At 42.5% G+C, this 21316-nt stretch overlaps 1 long non-coding RNA gene across 1 annotated transcript; it reads right to left on the bottom strand.

Moving 5' to 3' along the window:
• Window positions 1–676: 676 nt before the first annotated feature.
• LOC123482420 lies at window positions 677–13621 on the bottom strand. The gene is made up of 3 exons (XR_006657702.1): window positions 13409–13621; window positions 12550–12764; window positions 677–779 (listed from the first exon to the last, which is right to left on the bottom strand). It is a non-coding gene; the product is annotated as an uncharacterized LOC123482420 (long non-coding RNA).
• Window positions 13622–21316: the final 7695 nt, after the last annotated feature.

Here is a 21316-nt window from a genome sequence, read left to right as displayed (position 1 = left end):
CCCGTATCAAACATCAACAACATCAAATTAAACATTTAAACACACACACACAACAGTACAGGACCAAGTGAAACCCACAGACACGTCACACTGTAGGAGTGTTGCTGTCTTTCTGTGAAGGCAGTGGTGTTGCAACATGAGGGCTGTAGGTCTGAGCAACACCATACGACGATGCAGCCTTACACATCTCTTATCCGGTCACACGCGCACAGTGACATGGAAATACACACAGACACACACCATGTAAATGAATGTAAACATGTTGTTGTGCCACACCAGGAGCATACAGCACATTAGATGGTTACAGTCACACCAAAACAATCTCTGTAGCACACTTCACACATTATGCAGCACATATCTACATTAGGCTATAAAAACAATGGACTCATGGCAAACACTCTGATTTAGTGTGTGTGTGTGTGTGTGTGTGTGTGTATATGTATATGTGTGTGTGTATATGTGCCACTGCTTATGTGCGACATTGTGCATGTGTGAGGGTGTCAAGGTGTACGTGCGACAGATCTGTCTCGGATTTTGTGTGCGCGCATGTGTGTATTTCTGTCTCTCTCCGTTCCACTCACCCCCCTCCAGCCGAGGACTAGCCGCGCCTTACACTCCACACAGCAGGCTTGCTGGATCAGCTCCCGGGCCTTCCTGCCCTCCCCTTCCCCCGTACGCTGCCTGGATGTTCTCCAGGGTTGGAGACGGACCCAGAGAGGAGGCTCCACCGCTGCCCATCGCAGACACCTTGGCTCCCATGTCCTCCACCGCCAAAGAACCTGGGGAGAGGTGAGGGGGACAGAGGAGATCAGATGAGGACAGAGGAGGACAGAAAACAACAGAATAGAAGAGAGGAGAAGACAGAGAAGAGAGGAGGAAGACAGAAGAGAGGAGAAGACAGAGAAGAGAGAAGAAGACAGAGAAGAGAGGAGAAGACAGAGAAGACAGAGAAGAGAGGAGAAGACAGGAGGAGGAGGAGAAGACAGAGGAGAGGATAAGACAGAGAAGAGAGGATAAGACGAGAAGAGAGGAGAAGACAGGAGAAGACACAGAAGAGAGGAGAAGACAGAGAAGAGAGGAGAAGACAGAGGAGGGAGGAGAAGACAGAGGAGAGGATAAGACAGAGAGGGAGAGGAGAAGACAGAGAAGAGGAAGACAGAAGAAGACAGAAGAGAGGAGAAATAGAACATACCTCCATTAGATCAGACCAGCTGCAGTTTAACACAGTCTAACACAGTAACAGAGTATTGGGGGAGCAGGCGTGTGCAGAGCACCCGGTGTGCGAGTAAGAAATAGGTCACCCTGCTAAAGAATGCCACTCTCTCTCTCACCAGGAGCAAGCTCTAAAGACTACGTGGTTACCAGGCAGGACTGGAAACATAGTCTACCTGTTCTCTGGATACTGGACTAGTGTCGGAGGTTGGAGCGAACACATACACACTCACACAAACAGACACACACACAATAAGAAGCTCTCATTTTCGGTCCAAACGTCAGTTTGCACAAATGAATAAACCCCAGGTTTATCATCCTTTGGAAAGAGTGAACTGATATCTCAATACAGATCAGTATTACTTAACTTCAGTGGTTTCAGTGTGGTAACAATGCCTGCAAGTCATCAACCAAAGCTTTTGAACGGGTGGTAAATCCTACATAGATGCTCAGAAGCTCCAATTGAACATCAATTGAGTATGCTGGTCTTCTTACACACAGTGGGACATCTCCAGTATATATAGTCAGTGATCGATCCGATTAGTGACTTTAAAGGCCTTGCATGGATCGTGTTAATTAGGCTCCAAACAGAAGAAAACAGACTGAAACAGAGAGGGACTACCTGGACTTGTCCAATAAGAAACACTATTTTCCCCCCCATTGTGTGCCCTAAAATACACAACCCTGGATTGGTTTTAATCCACTTACAACACAACAGCGAAGTACTCATCAAGTTTGATGAAGGGTCGTTAATCTACCAATGGGATGACACTTTTTCCCAACATAAAGTATTTGTTCCCCTGCTGATTTTGTCAGTTTGCCCACTGACAAAGACATGATCAGTCTGTAATTTTAAAGGTAGGTTTAATTGAACAGTGAGAGAGAATAACAACAGAAAAATCGAGAAAAACACATGTCAAAAATGTTATAAATTGATTTTCATTTTAATGAGGGAAATAAGTATTTGACCCCTCTGCAAACCTGACTTAGTACTTGGTGGCAAAACCCTTGTTGGCAATCACAGAGGTCAAACGTTTCTTGTAGTTGGCCACCAGGTTTGCACACATCTCAGGAGGATTTTGTCCCACTCCTCTTTGCAGATCTTCTCCAAGTCATTAAGGTTTTGAGGCTGACGTTTGGCAACTCGAACCTTCAGCTCCCTCCACAGATTTTCTATGGGATTAAGATCTGGAGACTGGCTAGGCCACTCCAGGACATTAATGTTGCCTTGCCGTGTGTTGTGGGTCATTGTCATGCTGGAATACCCAGCCACGACCCATTTTCAATGCCCTGGCTGAGGAAGGGGAGGTTCTTACCCAAGATTTGACGGTACATGGCCCCGTCCATCGTCCCTTTGATGCGGTGAAGTTGTCCTGTCCCCTTAGCAGAAAAACACCCCCAAAAACACCCCCAAAGCACCTCTTTAAGGAATACCTGGGATAGGATAAAGTAATCCTTCTACCCCCCCTTACCCCAACCCAAAAAAAGAAAAGAAAAAAAAAAACATTGTAAAGTGGTGATCCCACTGGCTATAAGGTGAATGCACCTATTTGTAAGTCGCTCTGGATAAGAGCGTCTGCTAAATGACGTAAATGTAATGTAAATGTAATGTTTCCACCTCCATGTTTGACGGTGGGGATGGTGTTCTTGGGGGTCATAGGCAGCATTCCTCCTCCTCCAAACCGGCGAGTTGAGTTGATGCCAAAAAGAGCTCTATTTTGGTCTCATCTGACCACAACACTTTCACCCAGTTCTCCTCTGAATCATTCAGATGTTCATTGGCAAACGGGCCTGAATATGTGCTTTCTTGAGCAGGGGGGACCTTGCGGGCGCTGCAGGATTTCAGTCCTTCACGGCATAGTGTGTTACCAATTGTTTTCTTGGTGACTATGGTCCCAGCTGCCTTGAGATCATTGACAAGATCCTCCCGTGTAGTTCTGGGCTGATTCCTCACCGTTCTCATGATCATTGCAACTCCACGAGGTGAGATCTTGCATGGAGCCCCCAGGCCGGGGAGATTGACAGTTATTTTGTGTTTCTTCCATTTTGCGAATAATCGCACCAATTGTTGTCACCTTCTCACCAAGCTGCTTGGCGATGGTCTTGTAGCCCATTCCAGCCTTGTGTAGGTCTACAATCTTTCCCTGACATCCTTGGAGAGCTCTTTGGTCTTGGCCATGGTGGAGAGTTTGGAATCTGATTGATTTCTTCTGTGGACAGTGTCTTTTATACAGGTAACAAGCTGTGATTAGGAGCACTCCCTTTAAGAGTGTGCTCTAATCTCAACTCGTTACCTGTATAAAAGACACCTGGAGCCAGAAATCTTTCTGATTGAGAGAGGGGGTCAAATACTTATTTCCCTCATTAAAATGCAAATCAATTAATAATTTTTTTTACATATGTTTTTCTGGATTTTGTTGTTGTTATTCTGTCTCTCACTGTTCAAATAAACCTACCATTAAAATTATAGACTGATAATTTCTTTGTCAGTGGGCAAACCGTACAAAATCAGCAGGGGATCAAATACTTTTTTTTTCTCCCTCACTGTACCTATTCCCCACTCTCTTCTCCCTTTCTCCAGAACCTGTGAGGCGGCCACTCCCAATACTTTCTTCAGGCATTGCATTGACAATATCACTTGTCAAAATAGGGTCTTCTTTTCTGGGCTTCTGAGGTTATCTCGAGAAGATCAAATCCTGTATGTGATCTAAGAGAGACTCAGTACATCTGTAGCAATGTCTTTTTCCCTGCAAGCCTGTCTGTCCCTGCAAAAGCCCCGTGTGCCCCTGTAACCATGGGAGTCCCTGTAACCATCTGTGTCCTTGCAAACACGTGTCCCTGTAACCGTGTGTCCTGTAACCGTGTGTCCCCTGTAACCGTGGTGTCCCTGTAACCGTGTCCCTGTAACCGTGTGTCCCTGTAACCGTGTCCCTGTAACCGTGTGTCCCTGTAACCGTGTGTCCCTGTAACCGTGTGTCCCTGTAACCGTGTGTCCCTGTAACCGTGTGTCCCTGTAACCGTGTGTCCCTGCAAACCTGTCTGTCCCTGCAAACCTGTCTGTCCCTGCAAACCTGTCTGTCCCTGCAAACCTGTCGTCCCTGCAACCCCGTGAGTCCCTGTAACCCTGAGTCCCTGTAACCCGTGAGTCCCTGTAACCCCGTGAGTCCCTGTAACCCCGTGAGTCCCTGTAACCCCGTGAGTGCCCGTGAGTCCCTGTAACCCCGTGAGTCCCTGTAACCCCGTGAGTCCCTGTACACCCCGTCCCTGAACCCCGTGAGTCCCTGTAACCCCGTGAGTCCCTGTAACCCTGTGAGTCCCTGTAACCCCGTGAGTCCCTGTAACCTGTAACCATGTTTGTCTGCAAGCCTGTGTCACTGCAAACCTGTGTCCCTGCAATCCTGTGTGTCTCTGTAACCCTGTGGGTCTCTACAGCCCTGAGCATCTCTGCCGCCCTGTGTGTGTGTGTGTGTGTGTGTGTGTGTGTGTGTGTGTGTTAGCACTGATGTGGCTCAGGGCCTGCAGCTGCTATATGGATGTGTAATTAAGATGGTGAGAGTCTGACTGTGCTATAAAGGCTATATTAGAAAGATGGTGAGTCTGACTGGGCTATAAAGGCTATATGAGAAAGATGGTGAGAGTCTGACTGGGCTATAAAGGCTATATGAGAAAGATGGTGAGAGTCTGACTGGGCTATAAAGGCTATAGAGAAAGATGGTGAGAGTCTGACTGGGCTATAAAGGCTATACGTGAGAAAGATGGTGAGAGTCTGACTGGGCTATAAAGGCTATATGAGAAAGATGGTGAGAGTCTGACTGGGCTATAAAGGCTATATGAGAAAGATGGTGAGAGTCTGACTGGGCTATAAAGGCTATATGAGAAAGATGGTGAGTCTGACTGGGCTATAAAGGCTATATGAGAAAGCCAGAGGGACTGTAACCATTAGACCTGCCTGCACCCCATGCGTCAATACCATCCTTTTACTGGCCAGTTTGTGTGAAGAGATCTTGAAGGGCAAAGCAGAGCACAGCACAGAACACGCCACGCAACAAGGATAGTACTCCTCTTTCCTCTTCCTAAATCTGTCCATCTGAGAGACAGAACAAGGAAGAGTGCTCCCCCTCCTAAATCTGTCCATCACCAACAGTAAACAAGCATAGCTACGCTCCTCTCCACCTCCTCCAGCTAAATGTGCTATCAGTGTGGGGAAGTGGAAGTGTTCCATAATATCACATCACAATGTGCGGAATGTTTTCTGATAGGTAAAGATGTAGGCAGACCTATGACGTCATAGATATAGAACGGATATATTATCTGTGTATGACACAATCTGACCCCTTATAGAAACTTACATGTAGGTTAACAAAAAATATGGTAGATTTCCCAAAATTCCCAGTTTTTCCAGAAATCCCTGTTAGAAAGTTTCCCAGAATCAGAAGGGAATAAGCGGGAAATCCTCCGACTAGGATTTCTGGAAAACCTGGGGATTTGGGTAAAGTTTCCTGCATTTTCCAACCCTAGTTACTGGATTGGATATTGGCTCAGTGTCTCAGCTCTACTCTTCATTAAAACTAGAATCTTATTTGATGGAAACTGCCACGTCCCTTTAGCAGCGCCTTCTGTCTACCAAAACCAACTATTGTGTACCTTAGCAGCACCTTCTGTCTACCAAAACCTACTATTGTGTACCTTAGCAGCACCTTCTGTCTACCAAAACCTACTATTGTACCTTAGAAGCACCTGTCTACCAAAACCTACTATTGTGTACCTTAGCAACACCTTCTACCAAAACCTACTATGTGTACCTTAGCAACACCTTCTACCAAAACCTACTATTGTGTACCTTAGCAACACCTTCTCCCAAAACCTACTATTGTGTACCTTAGCAGCACCTGTCTACCAAAACCTACTATTGTGTACCTTAGCAGCAACCTTCTGTCTACCAAAACCTACTATTGTGTACCTTAGCACCTTCTGTCTACCAAAACCTACTATTGTGTAGCCTTAGCAGCACCTTCTGTCTACCAAAACCTACTATTGTTTCCTTAGCGGCACCTTCTACTGTTTGCAAAACCTACTATTAAATTTGCCTTAGCAACACCTTCTACCAAAACCTACTATTTGTATTACCTTAGCAACACCTTCTACCAAAACCTACTATTATGTATCCTTAGCAAGCACCTTCTACCAAAACCTACTATTGTGTACCTTAGCAACACCTTCTGTCTACCAAAACCTACTAATTGTGTACTCTTAGCAGCACCCCTGTCTACAAACCTACTATTGTGTACCTTAGCAGCACCTTCTGTACCAAAACCTACTATTGTGTACCTTAGCGCACCTTCTGTCTACCAAAACATACTATTGTGTACCTTAGCAGCACCTTCTGTCTACTAAAACCTACTATTGTGTACCTTAGAAGCACCTGTCTACCAAAACCTACTATTTGTAACCTTTCAACCTTATATCTACCACTTTGTGTACCTTAGCAACTCCTTCCTGTCTACCAAAACCTACTATTGTGTACCTTACACTTGTCTACCAATATATTGTGTCCAAACACTTCTGCCAAAACCTACTATTGTGTGCCTTAGCAGCGCCTTCTGTCTACAACCTGCTATTTTACCTTAGCCACCTTTCTGTCTACCAAAACCTACTATTGTTGTGCCTTGGCAACACCTTCTACCAAACCTACTATTGTGTACTTGCTTTATTTCTGTCTACAAGGCCTACTATTGTGTGCCTTAGCAGCACCTTCTGCAAGACCTACTATTGTGTGCCTTAGCAACACCTTCTGTCTACCAAGACCTGCTATTTGTGCCTTTGTGGCACCTTCTGTCTACCCAAAACCTACTATTATTGTTTACATTTCTGTCTACCTACTATTGTATTACCTTCCTTCTACCCAATACATCTATATGCCACACCTTCTGTCTACCAAAACCTACTATTGTGTACTTAGCACATAAAATCTATTGTATTCCTTAACCTTCTATCTCCTACTATTTTTTTCGTTCCTTCTGTCCTGCCAAGTGCTTTTGTGCCTTAGCAGCACCTTCTGTCTAATCTAACTATTGTGTACCTTAGGAAGCAGCCCCTGTCTACCAAAACCTACTATTGTGTACCAGAAGCACCTGTCTACCAAACCTAACTATTGTGTACCTTAGCAACACCTTCTGTCTACCAAAACCTACTATTGTGTACCTTAGCAACACCTTCTACCAAACCTACTGTGTACCTTAGCAACACCTTCTACCAAAACCTACTATTGTGTACCTTAGCAACACCTTCTACCAAAACCTGCTATTGTGTACCTTAGCAACACTTTCTGTCTACCAAAACCTGCTATTGTGTACCTTAGCCAGCACCTTCTGTCTGCACCAAAACTACTATTGTGTACCTTAGCAGCACCTTCTGTCTACCAAAACCTACTACAAATTGTGTGCCTTAGCAACACCTTCTGTCTACCAAAACCTGCTTTGGTGTACCTTTTAGCAGCACCTTCATGATCTACCAAAATCTACTATTGTGTACCTTCAGAAACCGAAACAACTTCTATCTACCAAACCTCAGAAGCAAATTCTTGTGTGAACCTTCTTGCCCTTCTGTCTACCAAAACCTACTATTGTGTACCTTAGCAACACCCTGTCTACCAAAACCTGCTATTGTGTACCTTAGCAGCACCTTCTGCTCTACCAAAACCTACATTGTGTACCTTAGCAACACCTTCTGTCTACCAAAACCTGCTATGTGTACCTTAGCAGCACCTTCTGTCTACCACAAAACCTACTATTTGTGTACCTTAGCAACACCTTTTACAATGCAAAACCTGCTATTGTGTACCTTAGCAGCACCTTCTGTCTACCACAAAACCATATGTGTGTACCTTAGCAACACCTTCTGTCTACCAAACCTACATAAAATTTTGTGCCTTGAAACACCTTCTACCAAAACCTGTCTATTGTGTACCTTATGTAGCACCTTCTGCCCACAAACCTACTTGATTGTGTACCACCTTTAGCAGCACACCTTCTCAAAACCTACTATTGTATACCTTAGCTTAACACCTTCTACCAAAACCTACTATTGTGACCTTAAAGCAACACCTTCTGTCTACCAAAACCTACTATTGCCTTGGCAATGCACCTTCTGTCTACAAAAACCTCTTTTTACTTAGCACATCTGCCAAAACCTCTAATGCAGCACCTTCTGTCTACCAAAACCTACTATTGTTCACCTTACAACAACTTCTTCTACCAAGAACCTACTGTTATTTGCCTTAGCAACACCTTCTACCCACCAAACCTACTATTGTGTACCTCACAGCACATTCTGTCTACCAAACCTACTGCACAAATTTCCTTAGCAGCACCTTCTACCAAACCTACTATTGAAAAATGTCCTTAGCAGCACCCCTTCTGTCTCACCAAAAGCCTACTTTGTGTACCATTCAGCAACACCTTTGTCTACAAAACACTCGTTGTGTACCTTAGCATGCTTCCTGTCTACCAAAACCTACTATTGTGTGCACCTTTTTTGCTAAGACCTTCTTCTACCAAAACCTGCTGTTATTGTGACCTTAGCAGCACCTTCTGTCTACCAAAACCTACTAATGTGTACCTTAGCAACACCTTCCTATTCTACAAACCTACTTTATTGTAGCAGCAACTTCCTGTCTACAAAACCATGGCCCTTATGGCAACACCTTCTTTCTACAAACCTGCTATTGTGTACCTTAGCAGCACCTTCCTGTCTACCAAACTACTATTGTGTACCTTAGCAACACCTTCTGTCTACCAAAACCTCAGCTATTGAAAATGTGCCTTATAACACCCATCTGTCTACCAAAACCTGCTATTGTGTACCTTAGCAGACCTTATCTGCACCAAGGCCTACAATTGTCAGGTACCTTAGCAACACCTTCTACCAACCTACTATTGTGCCTTAGCAAACACCTTCTACCAAAACCCTACTATTGTGTACCTTAGCAACACCTTCTACAAAACCTACTATTGTCCTTCCCAACTTCCTTAGCAACACCTTCTTCTACCCAAAAACCTGCTATTGTGTATGCCTTAAGCAGCACCTTCTGTCTACCAAAACCTACTATTGTGTACTTTAGCAACACCTTCTGAATCTACCAAAAACCTGCTATTGTGTACCTTAGCAGCACCTTCAGTCTACCAAAACCTACTATTGTGTACCTTAGCAGCACCTTCTGTCTACCAAAACCTACTATTGTGTACCTTAGCAACACCTTCTACCAAAACCTACTATTGTGTACCTAAGCAGCACCTTCTGTCTACCAAAACCTACTATTGTGTACCTTAGCAGCGCTTCCCTTCCTTCTTTTTTCCATTGCGGGATAGAACAGCAGAATATGTACTGCAATTATTTTTTACAATCCTCTCTTTGGTTTCATCAACAAACAAACAAAAATAACACTAAAAGGTGCTGGCAAAAGTGGCCTTTTCAACAAATGCGGATTCTAGCTTTAAGGGAAATCTCATCTTTACGCGATTGAAGAGGTGTTAAGCAAAGGGACTTCCCCTGTCTCAAAGATTAATTACCTTTGAATAAGTCATCATGGATGCACAGGGACATACGATACAATCGTCCCCATAGAGACTGGGCTCGTCATTGATCAGTGTGTGTGTGTGTGTTTGTCTCATTACTATATGGATCATAGAATGGTCGTCTGCAGAGTGACAGTAATCTGCTGATTGATTGGCTCATTCTGCGTAACAGGATCCCTTAATCCTATCATTTCTGTGATTGGACAGAAGGGGGCCTGCCTGGGCTGCATTCCATTTCAAAACGTTGTCCTTGTTCACCCAGGTAGGAGGTTAAAAGGTATAAACTCCCACCTAGTTTCAGTCTCATTCACTTCAGCTATTAAGTCAGTGCAGGAGTTTATGTTGTAGTCTCTCATTACATCCCTGTACCACTGTGATGTATTATTGAGATACAGTATTTTAACCTTGATTTAACCAAGAAGCCCACTGAGATAAATCAAGTATTTTTCAAGGGAAACCTGGAGCTGTCAGGAGCATATTGTAGAGATGACCTTTTAAAAGGCACCACCAACACCCATGGGTCAAATGTGCCCAGTGGCCTTGATGTTCAACAAAGGTCAAGATAATCAACATATGGAGACGTTTACTTTGAGATCTGCAGTTCCAGCACCATGGGAAAGATACCAATTTCAGAGAACACTTTGATTTTCTATCAAGATACCAAACACTCCCCAACAGGCCCAATGTCTCGTTAAAAAATGCTTTTAGCTTACTCTACATAAAATACAAATAGTTAGTTCCATATGTGATGGGCTTAGCGCTTACTCTAGTATAGATGAAAGACGGTTGTTTGAGTCTTGTTAATACCTTCAATTAAGCCTGGAGAAATAAAAATAGCAACACTTCACACTTTAATTCTGATTAAATAGTCAGAGATTTAATCAATCAAGTCAAAAATTAATTGATCTACCTAACACTGGCCGAATTCGACAAATATTTGGCATTTACTGTCATTCTATCCAAAAGCATTTATTGCAGTTTAGAGCAAAGCTAAATACTGTATGTATACCGGTAGCAGGGCTGTGGTTGATTCCATTTAAACTCAGTCAATTCTGGAAGTAAACTGAAATACCAATATGCTACTAAAGTGATGACGTAACGAGTCCTGAAAATGACACTTGAAATTGAAAATGACCCCAGCCCTAATATAGGGTTGTCCCATATGTTTTTCCCCCCAATGCCAAATATTAAATCAACGGCTTCAAAGTGTATAGCCACAAGCAGCTATAAAGAGATTTCCGAAACCCAGTCAGTCAGAGTGAAAATAATCTTCAGGGTCCCCATAGCTCTCTTGGGAATAAATAACATGCCTCTAAAGCCTTTAGTACACACAACTGCACCGGTAAACAATCAGATCCCCACAGGCTAACACTAAGCTGTCAATCACAGCTAAAGTACATTAAACCCATAGACTTGCCACTAATCTCATGTAGCATTAGCTTTAGCCACACGTACAACAACATGCCCTGTACATAGGCTTCAGACTGTAAACAAGACTATATGAACCCAGTTAGCTACATAGGCTACACAGTGACTACAGTGTCCATTGTTACTCTGGGCTAGGGCATCACCCACATGTCCTGTATTGTAGCATACCTGTTCATACTGTGTGAGTGGACACTTCTCTTTTCTCCCCGTCTCCCCATGGCATTCAGATCGCTTGATCCTTTTCATATAGCCGTTCCCTCTTTCTTCCTCTATAGTGTGTTATGTATCCAAGGAGCACAGCCTCTCTCTAGCCTGTCTGCATGGCCGATGGCTCTCTCTCTCTCCATCCCTCCCTCTCCCTCCCTCCTCCCTCTGGCTGCACTCAGAGCTAATGTCAGAGAGAAGGGGAGTGTCCTAAAGGAAAGGTAAGGATGATATGTCTCTGTCTCTCAGTCTTTATCCCCTATTGATCTCTACCCCCCCACCACCCATCCCTGCAGAGTGTAACCCAACCCCCTCTACCTCTCCTCGCCCTGACTGGAGATGACTCCACTTAGCACACAGCCTCAGAGGAAAAAAGAGAGAGAAGGGGAGTGGAAGAGAGACCGAGGAAGAGTCTCTCTCTGTCACTCACTTTGACCAGGGCCCATGGAATCCCTGGTCAAAACTGGGGGCACTATAAAGGCAATAGGGTGCCATTTCAGATGCAGCTGCAGTGACTTCAGTAGTAGCATAGGCTACAGTACTGCTGCCACCACCACCACCACTTCTCTTGACTAAACCCAGTGTCATGGTGTTGTTTCAGTTCTGCTCTTCTATATTTAAGCAGCGGACACTCAGACGTGGCTCACCGATTCTGAATCCGCTGGTTCACAGTCAAAACCTCTCTGACTGCCACAGAACAGTAGCCTGATCCCAGATCTGTTTGAGCCGTCTTGCCAACTCCTATGGTGATTGTTATGCCAACGACAAACAGATCTGGGAGCAGTCTAACAGAACACCAGTATCCAATGGGGATAATGTTGTGACGCTAGCTCCCAGTCCAACCAAAGGTGCATAGACGAACAAACTGAATGTGTAACAGATATTTAGCTATGTCTAACTATACTTGTGAGGGCTTTTTGGGGGACCAACAATTGATTCCCATTCAAAAATCATATTTTCCCTAACCGAACCCTAAACCTTGCATCCTCTCTACTCATCTCCTTCTCTAAAGGTCTTAGGGGAGGGACCTTGAACATTCTCCTCCAATACGGTTGAGAAGGAGGCAAGGAATAAGGAAAATACTAATTGAGATACAGCCTAAGTACAATACAGTAAAAGTGAATTCTCTCACCATCTTGTTCACCATCTTGTTTCTCTTGGTCCTCCATGTTGTTGCTCTGTGTGTCTCCAGTGGCCTTGGAGAGGCCTACAGACCAGTAGGACATGCCTCCTCCTCCACAGCAGGGCAGGACTGAACTGGGACCAGTACAGGGTGGTGGTGGTGGTCAGTGGGACTGGTCCCAGTCTGAGTCACTGGTGTGGTGGAAGACACTGGTTAGAGATGGGCTGTAGTAGGAGGGAGTGACAGAGGGAGAGCCATTAGTCAGTGCCCTGCAAAACACAGGTAGGCAGGCAGACAGACAGACATAGGTTTGATCTTGAGAAAGTGAAAGCAGACAAACATTGCATAACAAAAAGTTAATGGATATACAAATTGCCACCCAACATTTACAACTATAGTCGTTGAGATGCCTTAATTAGAATAATGTACTTGTGTCTCGAATGAGAAGCTTTATACTACAACATTTTATGACTTCTCGTGTTATTGTTTTTGACCCATATACAATAAAATACAATAAACATTACAACACAGTTGCCTAATTTAGTGGATTTGTATTTTTAAATAATATCTGTGCAAAACACACACTAGCTGACAGCCAGAACTATAAAACAGAGACGTTACTATTTCGGGCGGCCTTGAACACACGACACTTCAGGTCATTCGCTTTGGTTTACACATACCACATCTTTAAAACCACAACTGTGTGCGTGGTCTTGATTTTTAAGAAGTTGGCTTTACTAGGCTTATAAACGCTGAAACGTGCCAAACGTTCGTCCAATGACAGCAAGTAGACATATTTGTTTGCGAAACGTGCGCACTTGTTGCTCGTTAATGAGTGTAACTTAGTTCATGAGGAATTTTTACTCACCGCATTGTCCGTAGTGTTCATGCACTGTCGAATGGTATTGATTTTTGCACTTCTAAAGCATTGAACAGGCAAAACTTCGATAAATCCACAACTGAATGTTTAACCAAAGACAAAAGAGCCGAAGGAACACTCACAAGCACGGATTGCAAAGGAAAAGCGTTAACTTCCTGATTTCATCAAACCAAACACTTCCAGCCAGTGATGCTGCCTACCACGCTGTCTGTCTCATAACCCGGATATGGGAATAGCCTACTATACAATGACTGTATTCTACTGTACCAGTGCCGTCAGTTCAGCTAAACCTAGACAGTGGTGGAAAAAGTACTCAATTGTCATACTTGAGTAAAAGTGAAGATACCTTAATTGAAAATGACTCAAGTAAAATTGAAAGTCACCCAGTACAATACTAATTGAGTAAAAAGTCTAAAAGTATTTGGTTTGAAATATACTTAAGTATCAAAAGTAAATGGAATTGCTCAAATGTACTTAAGTATCAAAATTTAAAAGTATAAACCATTTCCAAATTCCTTATATTAAGCAACCAGACGGCACAATTAATTTATTTTTTATTGACGGATAGCCAGGGGCACACTCCAACACAGACATAATTTACAAACTAAGCATTTGTGTTTAGTGAGTCCACCAGATCAGAGGCAGTAGGATGACCAGGGATGTTCTCTTTATAAGTGTGTGAATTGGACAATTTTCCTGTCAAAATGTAACAGGAGTACTTTTGGGTGTCAGTGAAAATGTATGGTAAAAAGTAAATTATTTCTTTAGGAATGTAGTGAAGTAAAAGTAAAAGTTGGCAAAAATATAAATAGTAAAGTAAAGTACAGATACCCCAAAAAACTACTTAAGTAGTACTTTAAAGTATTTTTTACTTAATAATAATATGCCATTTAGCAGACGCTTTTATCCAAAGCGACTTACAGTCATGTGTGCATACATTTTTGTGTAAGGGTGGTCCTGGGGGTCGAACCCACTACCTTGGCATTACAAGCGCCGTGCTCTACCAGCTGAGCTACAGAGGACCACTTTAAACCACTGAACCTAGGATATGGCAAAGTATGATTTTTTGTAGGAATGTGGAAGCTCATTTACTGCATTTCTACATAGTTTTAAAACTCTCAAATGCTATTTTGGAGAACAGCAAAAACAAATGAAAATGACCCCAGCCATTAATTATCACCGCAATATGTTTTTTAAAGGTATGTGGAACTGCGTGCACAATGTCAACCACTACTCAACCTCATACATTGACTCATTTACTTGTGCAACGGCGCATACAGCGAACATGAAATAGATGCATAATACACGCTATCAAGTCACAACAAGGCCGACTTCAAATGCCGACATCAATGTGAAAGCAACCCGTGAATAAAACAGCTGACCGCTAATGCAAACAATGCCAGATAAATCCTACACATGATTGAAATAAAAGGCATAGCCTACATCAGGCCTGCAATCGACAACGACGCATGGAGACAAACAAATTCGACCAAAGAATGACGAAAATCACGAAAGGAAAATCTACACATGCCTTTTTGCAGCTAAGGCCGCGCCCGTGATTCAGAACCGCTAAATGGACGGAGCCTCGGTAGAGGTAGGTAGGCATGTTGGAGCTCCGAATGGCATGGTGCTGAATGGACAGCGCCTCTCTCTAGTAGCCAGCTATACAGGTAAAAGTCAGTAAATTAGAATATTTTGAAAAACTTGATTTATTTCAGTAATTGCATTCAAAAGGTGTAACTTGTACATTATATTTATTCATTGCACACAGACTGATGCATTCAAATGTTTATTTCATTTAATTTTGATGATTTGAAGTGGCAACAAATGAAAATCCAAAATTCCGTGTGTCACAAAATTAGAATATTGTGTAAGGGTTACATTTTGAAGACACCTGGTGCCCCAAACCTAATCAGCTGATTAACTCAAAACACCTGCAAAGGGCTTTAAATGGTCTCTCAGTCCAGTTCTGAAGCCTACACAAACATGGGGAAGACTTCAGATTTGACAGCTGTCAAAAGGCGACCATCGACACATTGCACAAGGAGGGAAAAAGACACAAAAGGTTATTGCAGAAGAGGCTGGCTGTTCTCAGAGCTCTGTGTCCAAACACATTAATAAGAGAGGCAAAGGAAGGAAAAACTGTGGTCAGAAAAGTGTACAAGCGATAGGGATCACCGCGCCCTAGTCAAGATTGTCGAAAACCCACCCATTCAAAAATGTGGGGGAGATTCACAAGGAGTGGACAGCTGCTGGAGTCAGGGCTTCAAGATCCACCACCAAGAGACGCTTGAAAGACATGGGTTTCAACTGCCGCATACCTCGTGTCAAGCCACTGTTGACCAAGAAACAGCGCGAAAGCGTCTCACCTGGGCTAAGGGAAAAAAGAGCTGGACTGCTGCTGAGTGGTCTAAAGTCATGTTTTCTGACGAAAGCAAATTTTGCATTTCCTTTGGAAATCGAGGTCCCAGAGTCTGGAGGAAGACAGGAGAGGCACAGGATCCACGTTGCCTGAAGTCTAAGTGTAAAGTTTCACCATCAGTGATGGTTTGGGGTGCCAGTGTCATCTGCTGGTGTCGGTCCACTCTGTTTCCTGAGATCCAGGTCAACGCAGCCGTCTACCAGCAAGTTTTAGAGCACTTCATGCTTCCTGCTGTGACCTGCTCTATGGGAGATGGAGATTTCAGGTTCCAACAGGACTTGGCGCCTGCACACAGCGCAAAATCTACCCGTACCTGGTTTGACGGACCATGGTATTTCTGTTCTAAATTGGCCAGCCAACTCCCCTGACCTTAGCCCCATAGAAAATCTGTGGGGTATTGTGAAAAAAAGGAAGATGCAGAATGCCAGACCCAACAACGCAGAAGAGTTGAAGGCCACTATCAGAGCAACCTGGGAAATCTCTCATAACACCTGAGCAGTGCCAGAAACTCACGAACTCCATGCCACGCCGCATTAATGCAGTAATTGAGGCAAAGGAGCTCCAAAACCAAGTATTGAGTATTGTACATGCTCATATTTTTCATTTTCATACTTTTCTTGTTGGCCAACATTTCTAAAAAATCCCTTTTTTGTATTAGCCTTAAGTAATATTCTAATTTTGTGGACACACGGAATTTTGGATTTTCATTTGTTGCCACTTCAAATCATCAAAATTAAATGAAATAAACATTTGAATGCATCAGTCTGTGTGCAATGAATAAATATAATGTACAAGTTACACCTTTTGAATGCAATTACTGAAATAAATCAAGTTTTTTTCAAAATATTCTAATTTACTGACTTTTACCTATATATACTGAACAAAAAATATAACACACGACATGCAACAATTTCAAAGATTTTATTGAGTTACAGTTCATATAAGGAAATCGGTCAATTGAAATAAATTCATTAGGCCCTCATTTATGGATTTCACATGACTGGGAATACAGATATACATCTGTTGGTCACAGATACCTTAGAAAAAGGTAGAGGTAGGGGCGTGGATCAGAAAACCAATCAGGATCTGGCAACACTCCCTCAAATGTGAGACATCTGTGGCATTTACCAAACTGGCCTTTTATTGTCCGCAGCTCAAGGTGCAGCTGTGCAATGATCATGCGGTTGAATCAGCTTCTTGATATGCCAGACCTGTCAGGTGGATGGATTATCTTGGCAAAGGAGAAATGCTCACTAACAGGGATGTAAACAAATTTGTGCACCAGATTTGAGGGAAATAAGCTTTTTGTGCATATGAAAAATTTCTGGGATCTTTTTATTTCAGTTCATGAAACATTGGACCAACACTTTACATGTTGCATTGATCTTTTTGTTCAGTGTAATTATTTAGTTTGTTGGCAGTTATATATTTTCTTGGCACAGTTAGGTAGACTGCAATGCTTATATGAAAATCATAACCGGCAAGCAGATCTTTAGAAATGTTATGATCAATTGTAAATTGGCACTCCACATGAAAAAGTTTGCCAACCCCTTGCTATAGGCTATATGAAGCCACGGTTGTGGAACGGTGCATACAGTGTGCAATGACAGTCATTGTCTCCTGCGCTTCCCGCCAAGATTGTCTCGTGTGCATCCCGCCAAGATTGTCTCGTGTGCTTCCGGCAAATGTTTGCATTAGCCTGTTTGCATTATTCGACAGGGAAGGGAAAAGTTCTGCGAATATTGAAGCATTGTATCAACAATTTGGCTCTGAGAATATTGAAACATTTTGTATAAACAAGGCGGCTCTGAGAATATCGATTGCAACATAGTAGCCAACAAGGCCAGTTTGTCCCTCTGTCTGACATTATTATGTTGTCTATGCAGTAGTTGCACTATCTGGGTAAATTATTATTATTATTATTTTTAACAGCCTTACATCCACACTATAGCTAAATAACTTAGCAATATTTAATGACGTTTGCCAAAAAAGATGGATCTGTGAGAATATCTCATTTTAATTGAGGAAGATGGACCAGCAAGAATGACAGAGTGAGGTGTAAATGCTACCAGAGGCAGGTAGGCTACAGGTAGGGATGAGGGATACAGCCAGAGGATGATGAGGAACTAGCCCTACAGCAAGAAAAGTAAGAAGAAACATTTTTTTTGCACAACTAAATCATTAATGATTTGCATTATCTCAATGATCATTCTGTCACTGCATGACAATGTACATTGTTATAGCCTACAATTGTTATTGTCTTTGAAGCCAAAAACAGGACATGTATTTTTGGCAAATGCTCTAAATAGCGAGTTGTTCAGTTGTGTTTATTTTCATACCAATACATGAAACCAACATTGCTCTAGCCTACTGGGTAAATGAATGAAAATATAAATTAGGCCCAGCTATCACAGCCTATATTTTTATAGCTATAAAATAACTTTGAGTTTCAAATGGTCACCAAAAAGGAGAGCTCCCTCACCTCCCAATTCAATAACCCCTGGCTATCAGATTACAACAAGGTTTATAAAGCCGAGTTCAAATGCCGACATCAAATGTAAATTAATCGGCGCACTGCCTTAACGGCTGACTGGCAAAGCAAACTGGCACGGTCTCTGCTTTCTTAAAGGCGCTACATGGTCAATCTGATGTCTGCATTGGCCGTGCAGCATTTACAGTGATATGGCCTCTGCAGAAGTCAGGGCATTCATACTTCTTGCGCTTCGCTGAGCAGCGCAGAGCTGTTGTGAAGGAAGTTGTCAAGGGAAGTGAGTTTGTGTTTATAGAGAACCTCCCGCCCTCACCTACCGTCAACCAATCATGTCAATGCGGAGCATGGTCCTAAAGCCAGCCAAACGATACTAGTATCATGCAAAACCTGTGTGTGTGTCTGTGACTGTGTGTGCGTGTGTGTATTTTGGTTTGCTTGATGATAGTTCCGAAACTGTCAATACATTATATCTATTTTCTCTGTTCAGATCATGTTCATTGTGCCTTGGACTGTGATGACATTTGATATAGCAGCACTCAATGACTTTATGACAAGATTGAGATCTGTGTTCTAAAAGGATAGACAGACAGAATCCTCAGTTTAAAAAAAAAGATACTTGCCCTTTTTAACTAGCAGTTGTTGGTAATCATATTACAAGAAACTGCTTTTCTCCATGAGGTGTGTGCAATCTTATATGTATGACATGAAAATCCAAACGAATCACAAACACATTCCATTTTCTTTTATTTAGAATTTGTATTTAAATAGCCATATAAAAAGTAAAAGACTAGTGTAAGAAACATGAACAGGACTTGTTTCCTGTGGTTTGTTATACATTGTAACATCTCACATACGGTGCATATTGTGACGACAAGGAATGGTTTACCTCCCATTTGAGACATCATTGGAGTACAAATTACTTGTATTTTCAACATAATGGCAGTTTTCAGTAGCGTTGTTTTAGGACAAAACCCCCATGTATTTCCTTATTGAATTAGGGGGCCGGTTTCCCAGACACAGATTATGCCTAGTGCTTGGATTAAAACACAAATCCCAAATGAAAATCTCCATTGAACGGTTGTTTCAGTCACGGACTAGGCTTAATCTGGGTTTGGGAAACCAGCCCCATATGTATTGTAAAGAAATACGTTTCATCAATTCATTTGCATTTGCAGAACTTCCTACATTTAGTTCAGTAAAATAATAAAGCTTTCAAAAAATCAGGGGTATCGTCACCCAAGGCATAACAATGTGTTAATAACAGTACTCAGGAGTCAAGACTAGTGCTGAAAAAATTCTGTTAACTTTCAGAAGATTCCCAGGTTTCCCCAGAAATCCCAGAATCGACCAAGATTTCTAGGAAACCTGGGAATTTTGGGAAAGTTACGGGAATTTTGCCACACTAGTCAAGAGCTTATAGATGAGCAAAGTCATACAACTCTGAAATATATTGTATACAGCTCCAAATGCAACACAATGTAAAGTGTTTAAAAGTGTTAAAATGCGAGTTAAGGTTTGCTAATACAGTACTAGACCTATATATTGTTATTGTAGTGGATTAAAAACATGTCTTTCTTCTGGGCATTATAAAGTTGTAAAAATGTAGGTAAATATTACCTTGTTCAGAACGAGAATCAAAATTCATTCCAACATTTGAAAAGGGAGAAAATGCTCCTCAAAATGAGAGAAGAACATTCATTTCAGAAAACCCAAATGAAGAAACTTTTTTTTTTGAAAACAAAATAATTCCTCACATTAATCTCTGTACATGAGACCTACATAGATAGACAGGATCATAGGCATAAACTGGGCTGCTTCAGGGTAGGCAAACGTTGTGGAATGTTGCAGATAGAAATGCTATGACTAGAGCTGATGTGGTGATTCCTTATTCTACAAATCAGAGGCATGTTTGTTCTACATAATATATTTCTATCTGAATGTTCCACAATGTTGTGCTCTGCTGAACACGGCCCACGTGCTACTATGGGACTGGCGACAAAGAAGGTCCAAAATTCTACACCACGTCTGTTGGTGGGCATTAGTGAAGCTGTGAAGTGCTGTGGTATTGTAATAATAATAATATAATATGCCATTTAGCAGACGCTTTTATCCAAAGCGACTTACAGTCATGTGTGCATACATTTTTACGTATGGGTGGTCCCGGGATCGAACCCACTACCCTGGCGTTACAAGCGCCATGCTCTACCAATTGAGCTACAGAGGACAACCTTTCAATGGAGATTCTCATTGTAAAGGGCTGGGGTGTATTCATTAGTGCAAAGTGTAACAAACCGTAGCAATTTCTATTGGACAAATTCAGGCAGGTCCCTCCCAGTTTGCTTCCATTTGGTTCCTATGAATACACCCCTGGAACAATAGAGCTGTGGGAGGGGCTGAAACTCTAATAGGGTTTGGCTGCGTTCCAATTCACTTCCAGATTGGCCACCTCTCCTTGTCTCCTTTAATTTGCCAACGAAAGAAAGCCACTTCAAGCCACTGCAGTGTCCCAACACCCTTCGATGGCGTCCTTTCCTTGGCTTTTACATCTTGTGACTTTGACTGATAGGTGAAATATGCGTTGAATAGGTTTGAGCACAGCACACACACCAATCAAACTCTTTAAGACCAAAGGTGATAAAGGAAAGGAGACAAGAAGATTAGGAAAGGAAGTGGCTTCAGAGTGTTGGGACACAGCCTGGGCTGATGACAGAGAATGCTGGGCTGGGCTCTAGCAGTGGGGTGTGGTCTCTCCTGTGTCCCTCACAGCGTCTCAGTTAGTTTGATGGTCACAGCTTTCACCTCAGAGTACTCTGCCAATGCATATTCGCCCTGAGGAATCAAAATGCAAAGGTTAATAAATACAAATTAGTTTGTATTGTTCTAATCATTCACATTGTATAGAACATTTGCAAAAGTGTAAAGTTTGGGCAAACAAACTAGTAAACCCTTTCATCACACATAGAGTGTTGAAAAGAAATGACTC

The sequence above is a fragment of the Coregonus clupeaformis genome, chromosome 32 (assembly GCF_020615455.1).
Source record: "Coregonus clupeaformis isolate EN_2021a chromosome 32, ASM2061545v1, whole genome shotgun sequence".
NCBI classification, from domain to species: domain Eukaryota; kingdom Metazoa; phylum Chordata; class Actinopteri; order Salmoniformes; family Salmonidae; genus Coregonus; species Coregonus clupeaformis.
This window is presented reverse-complemented; position numbering and strand designations above follow the sequence as displayed.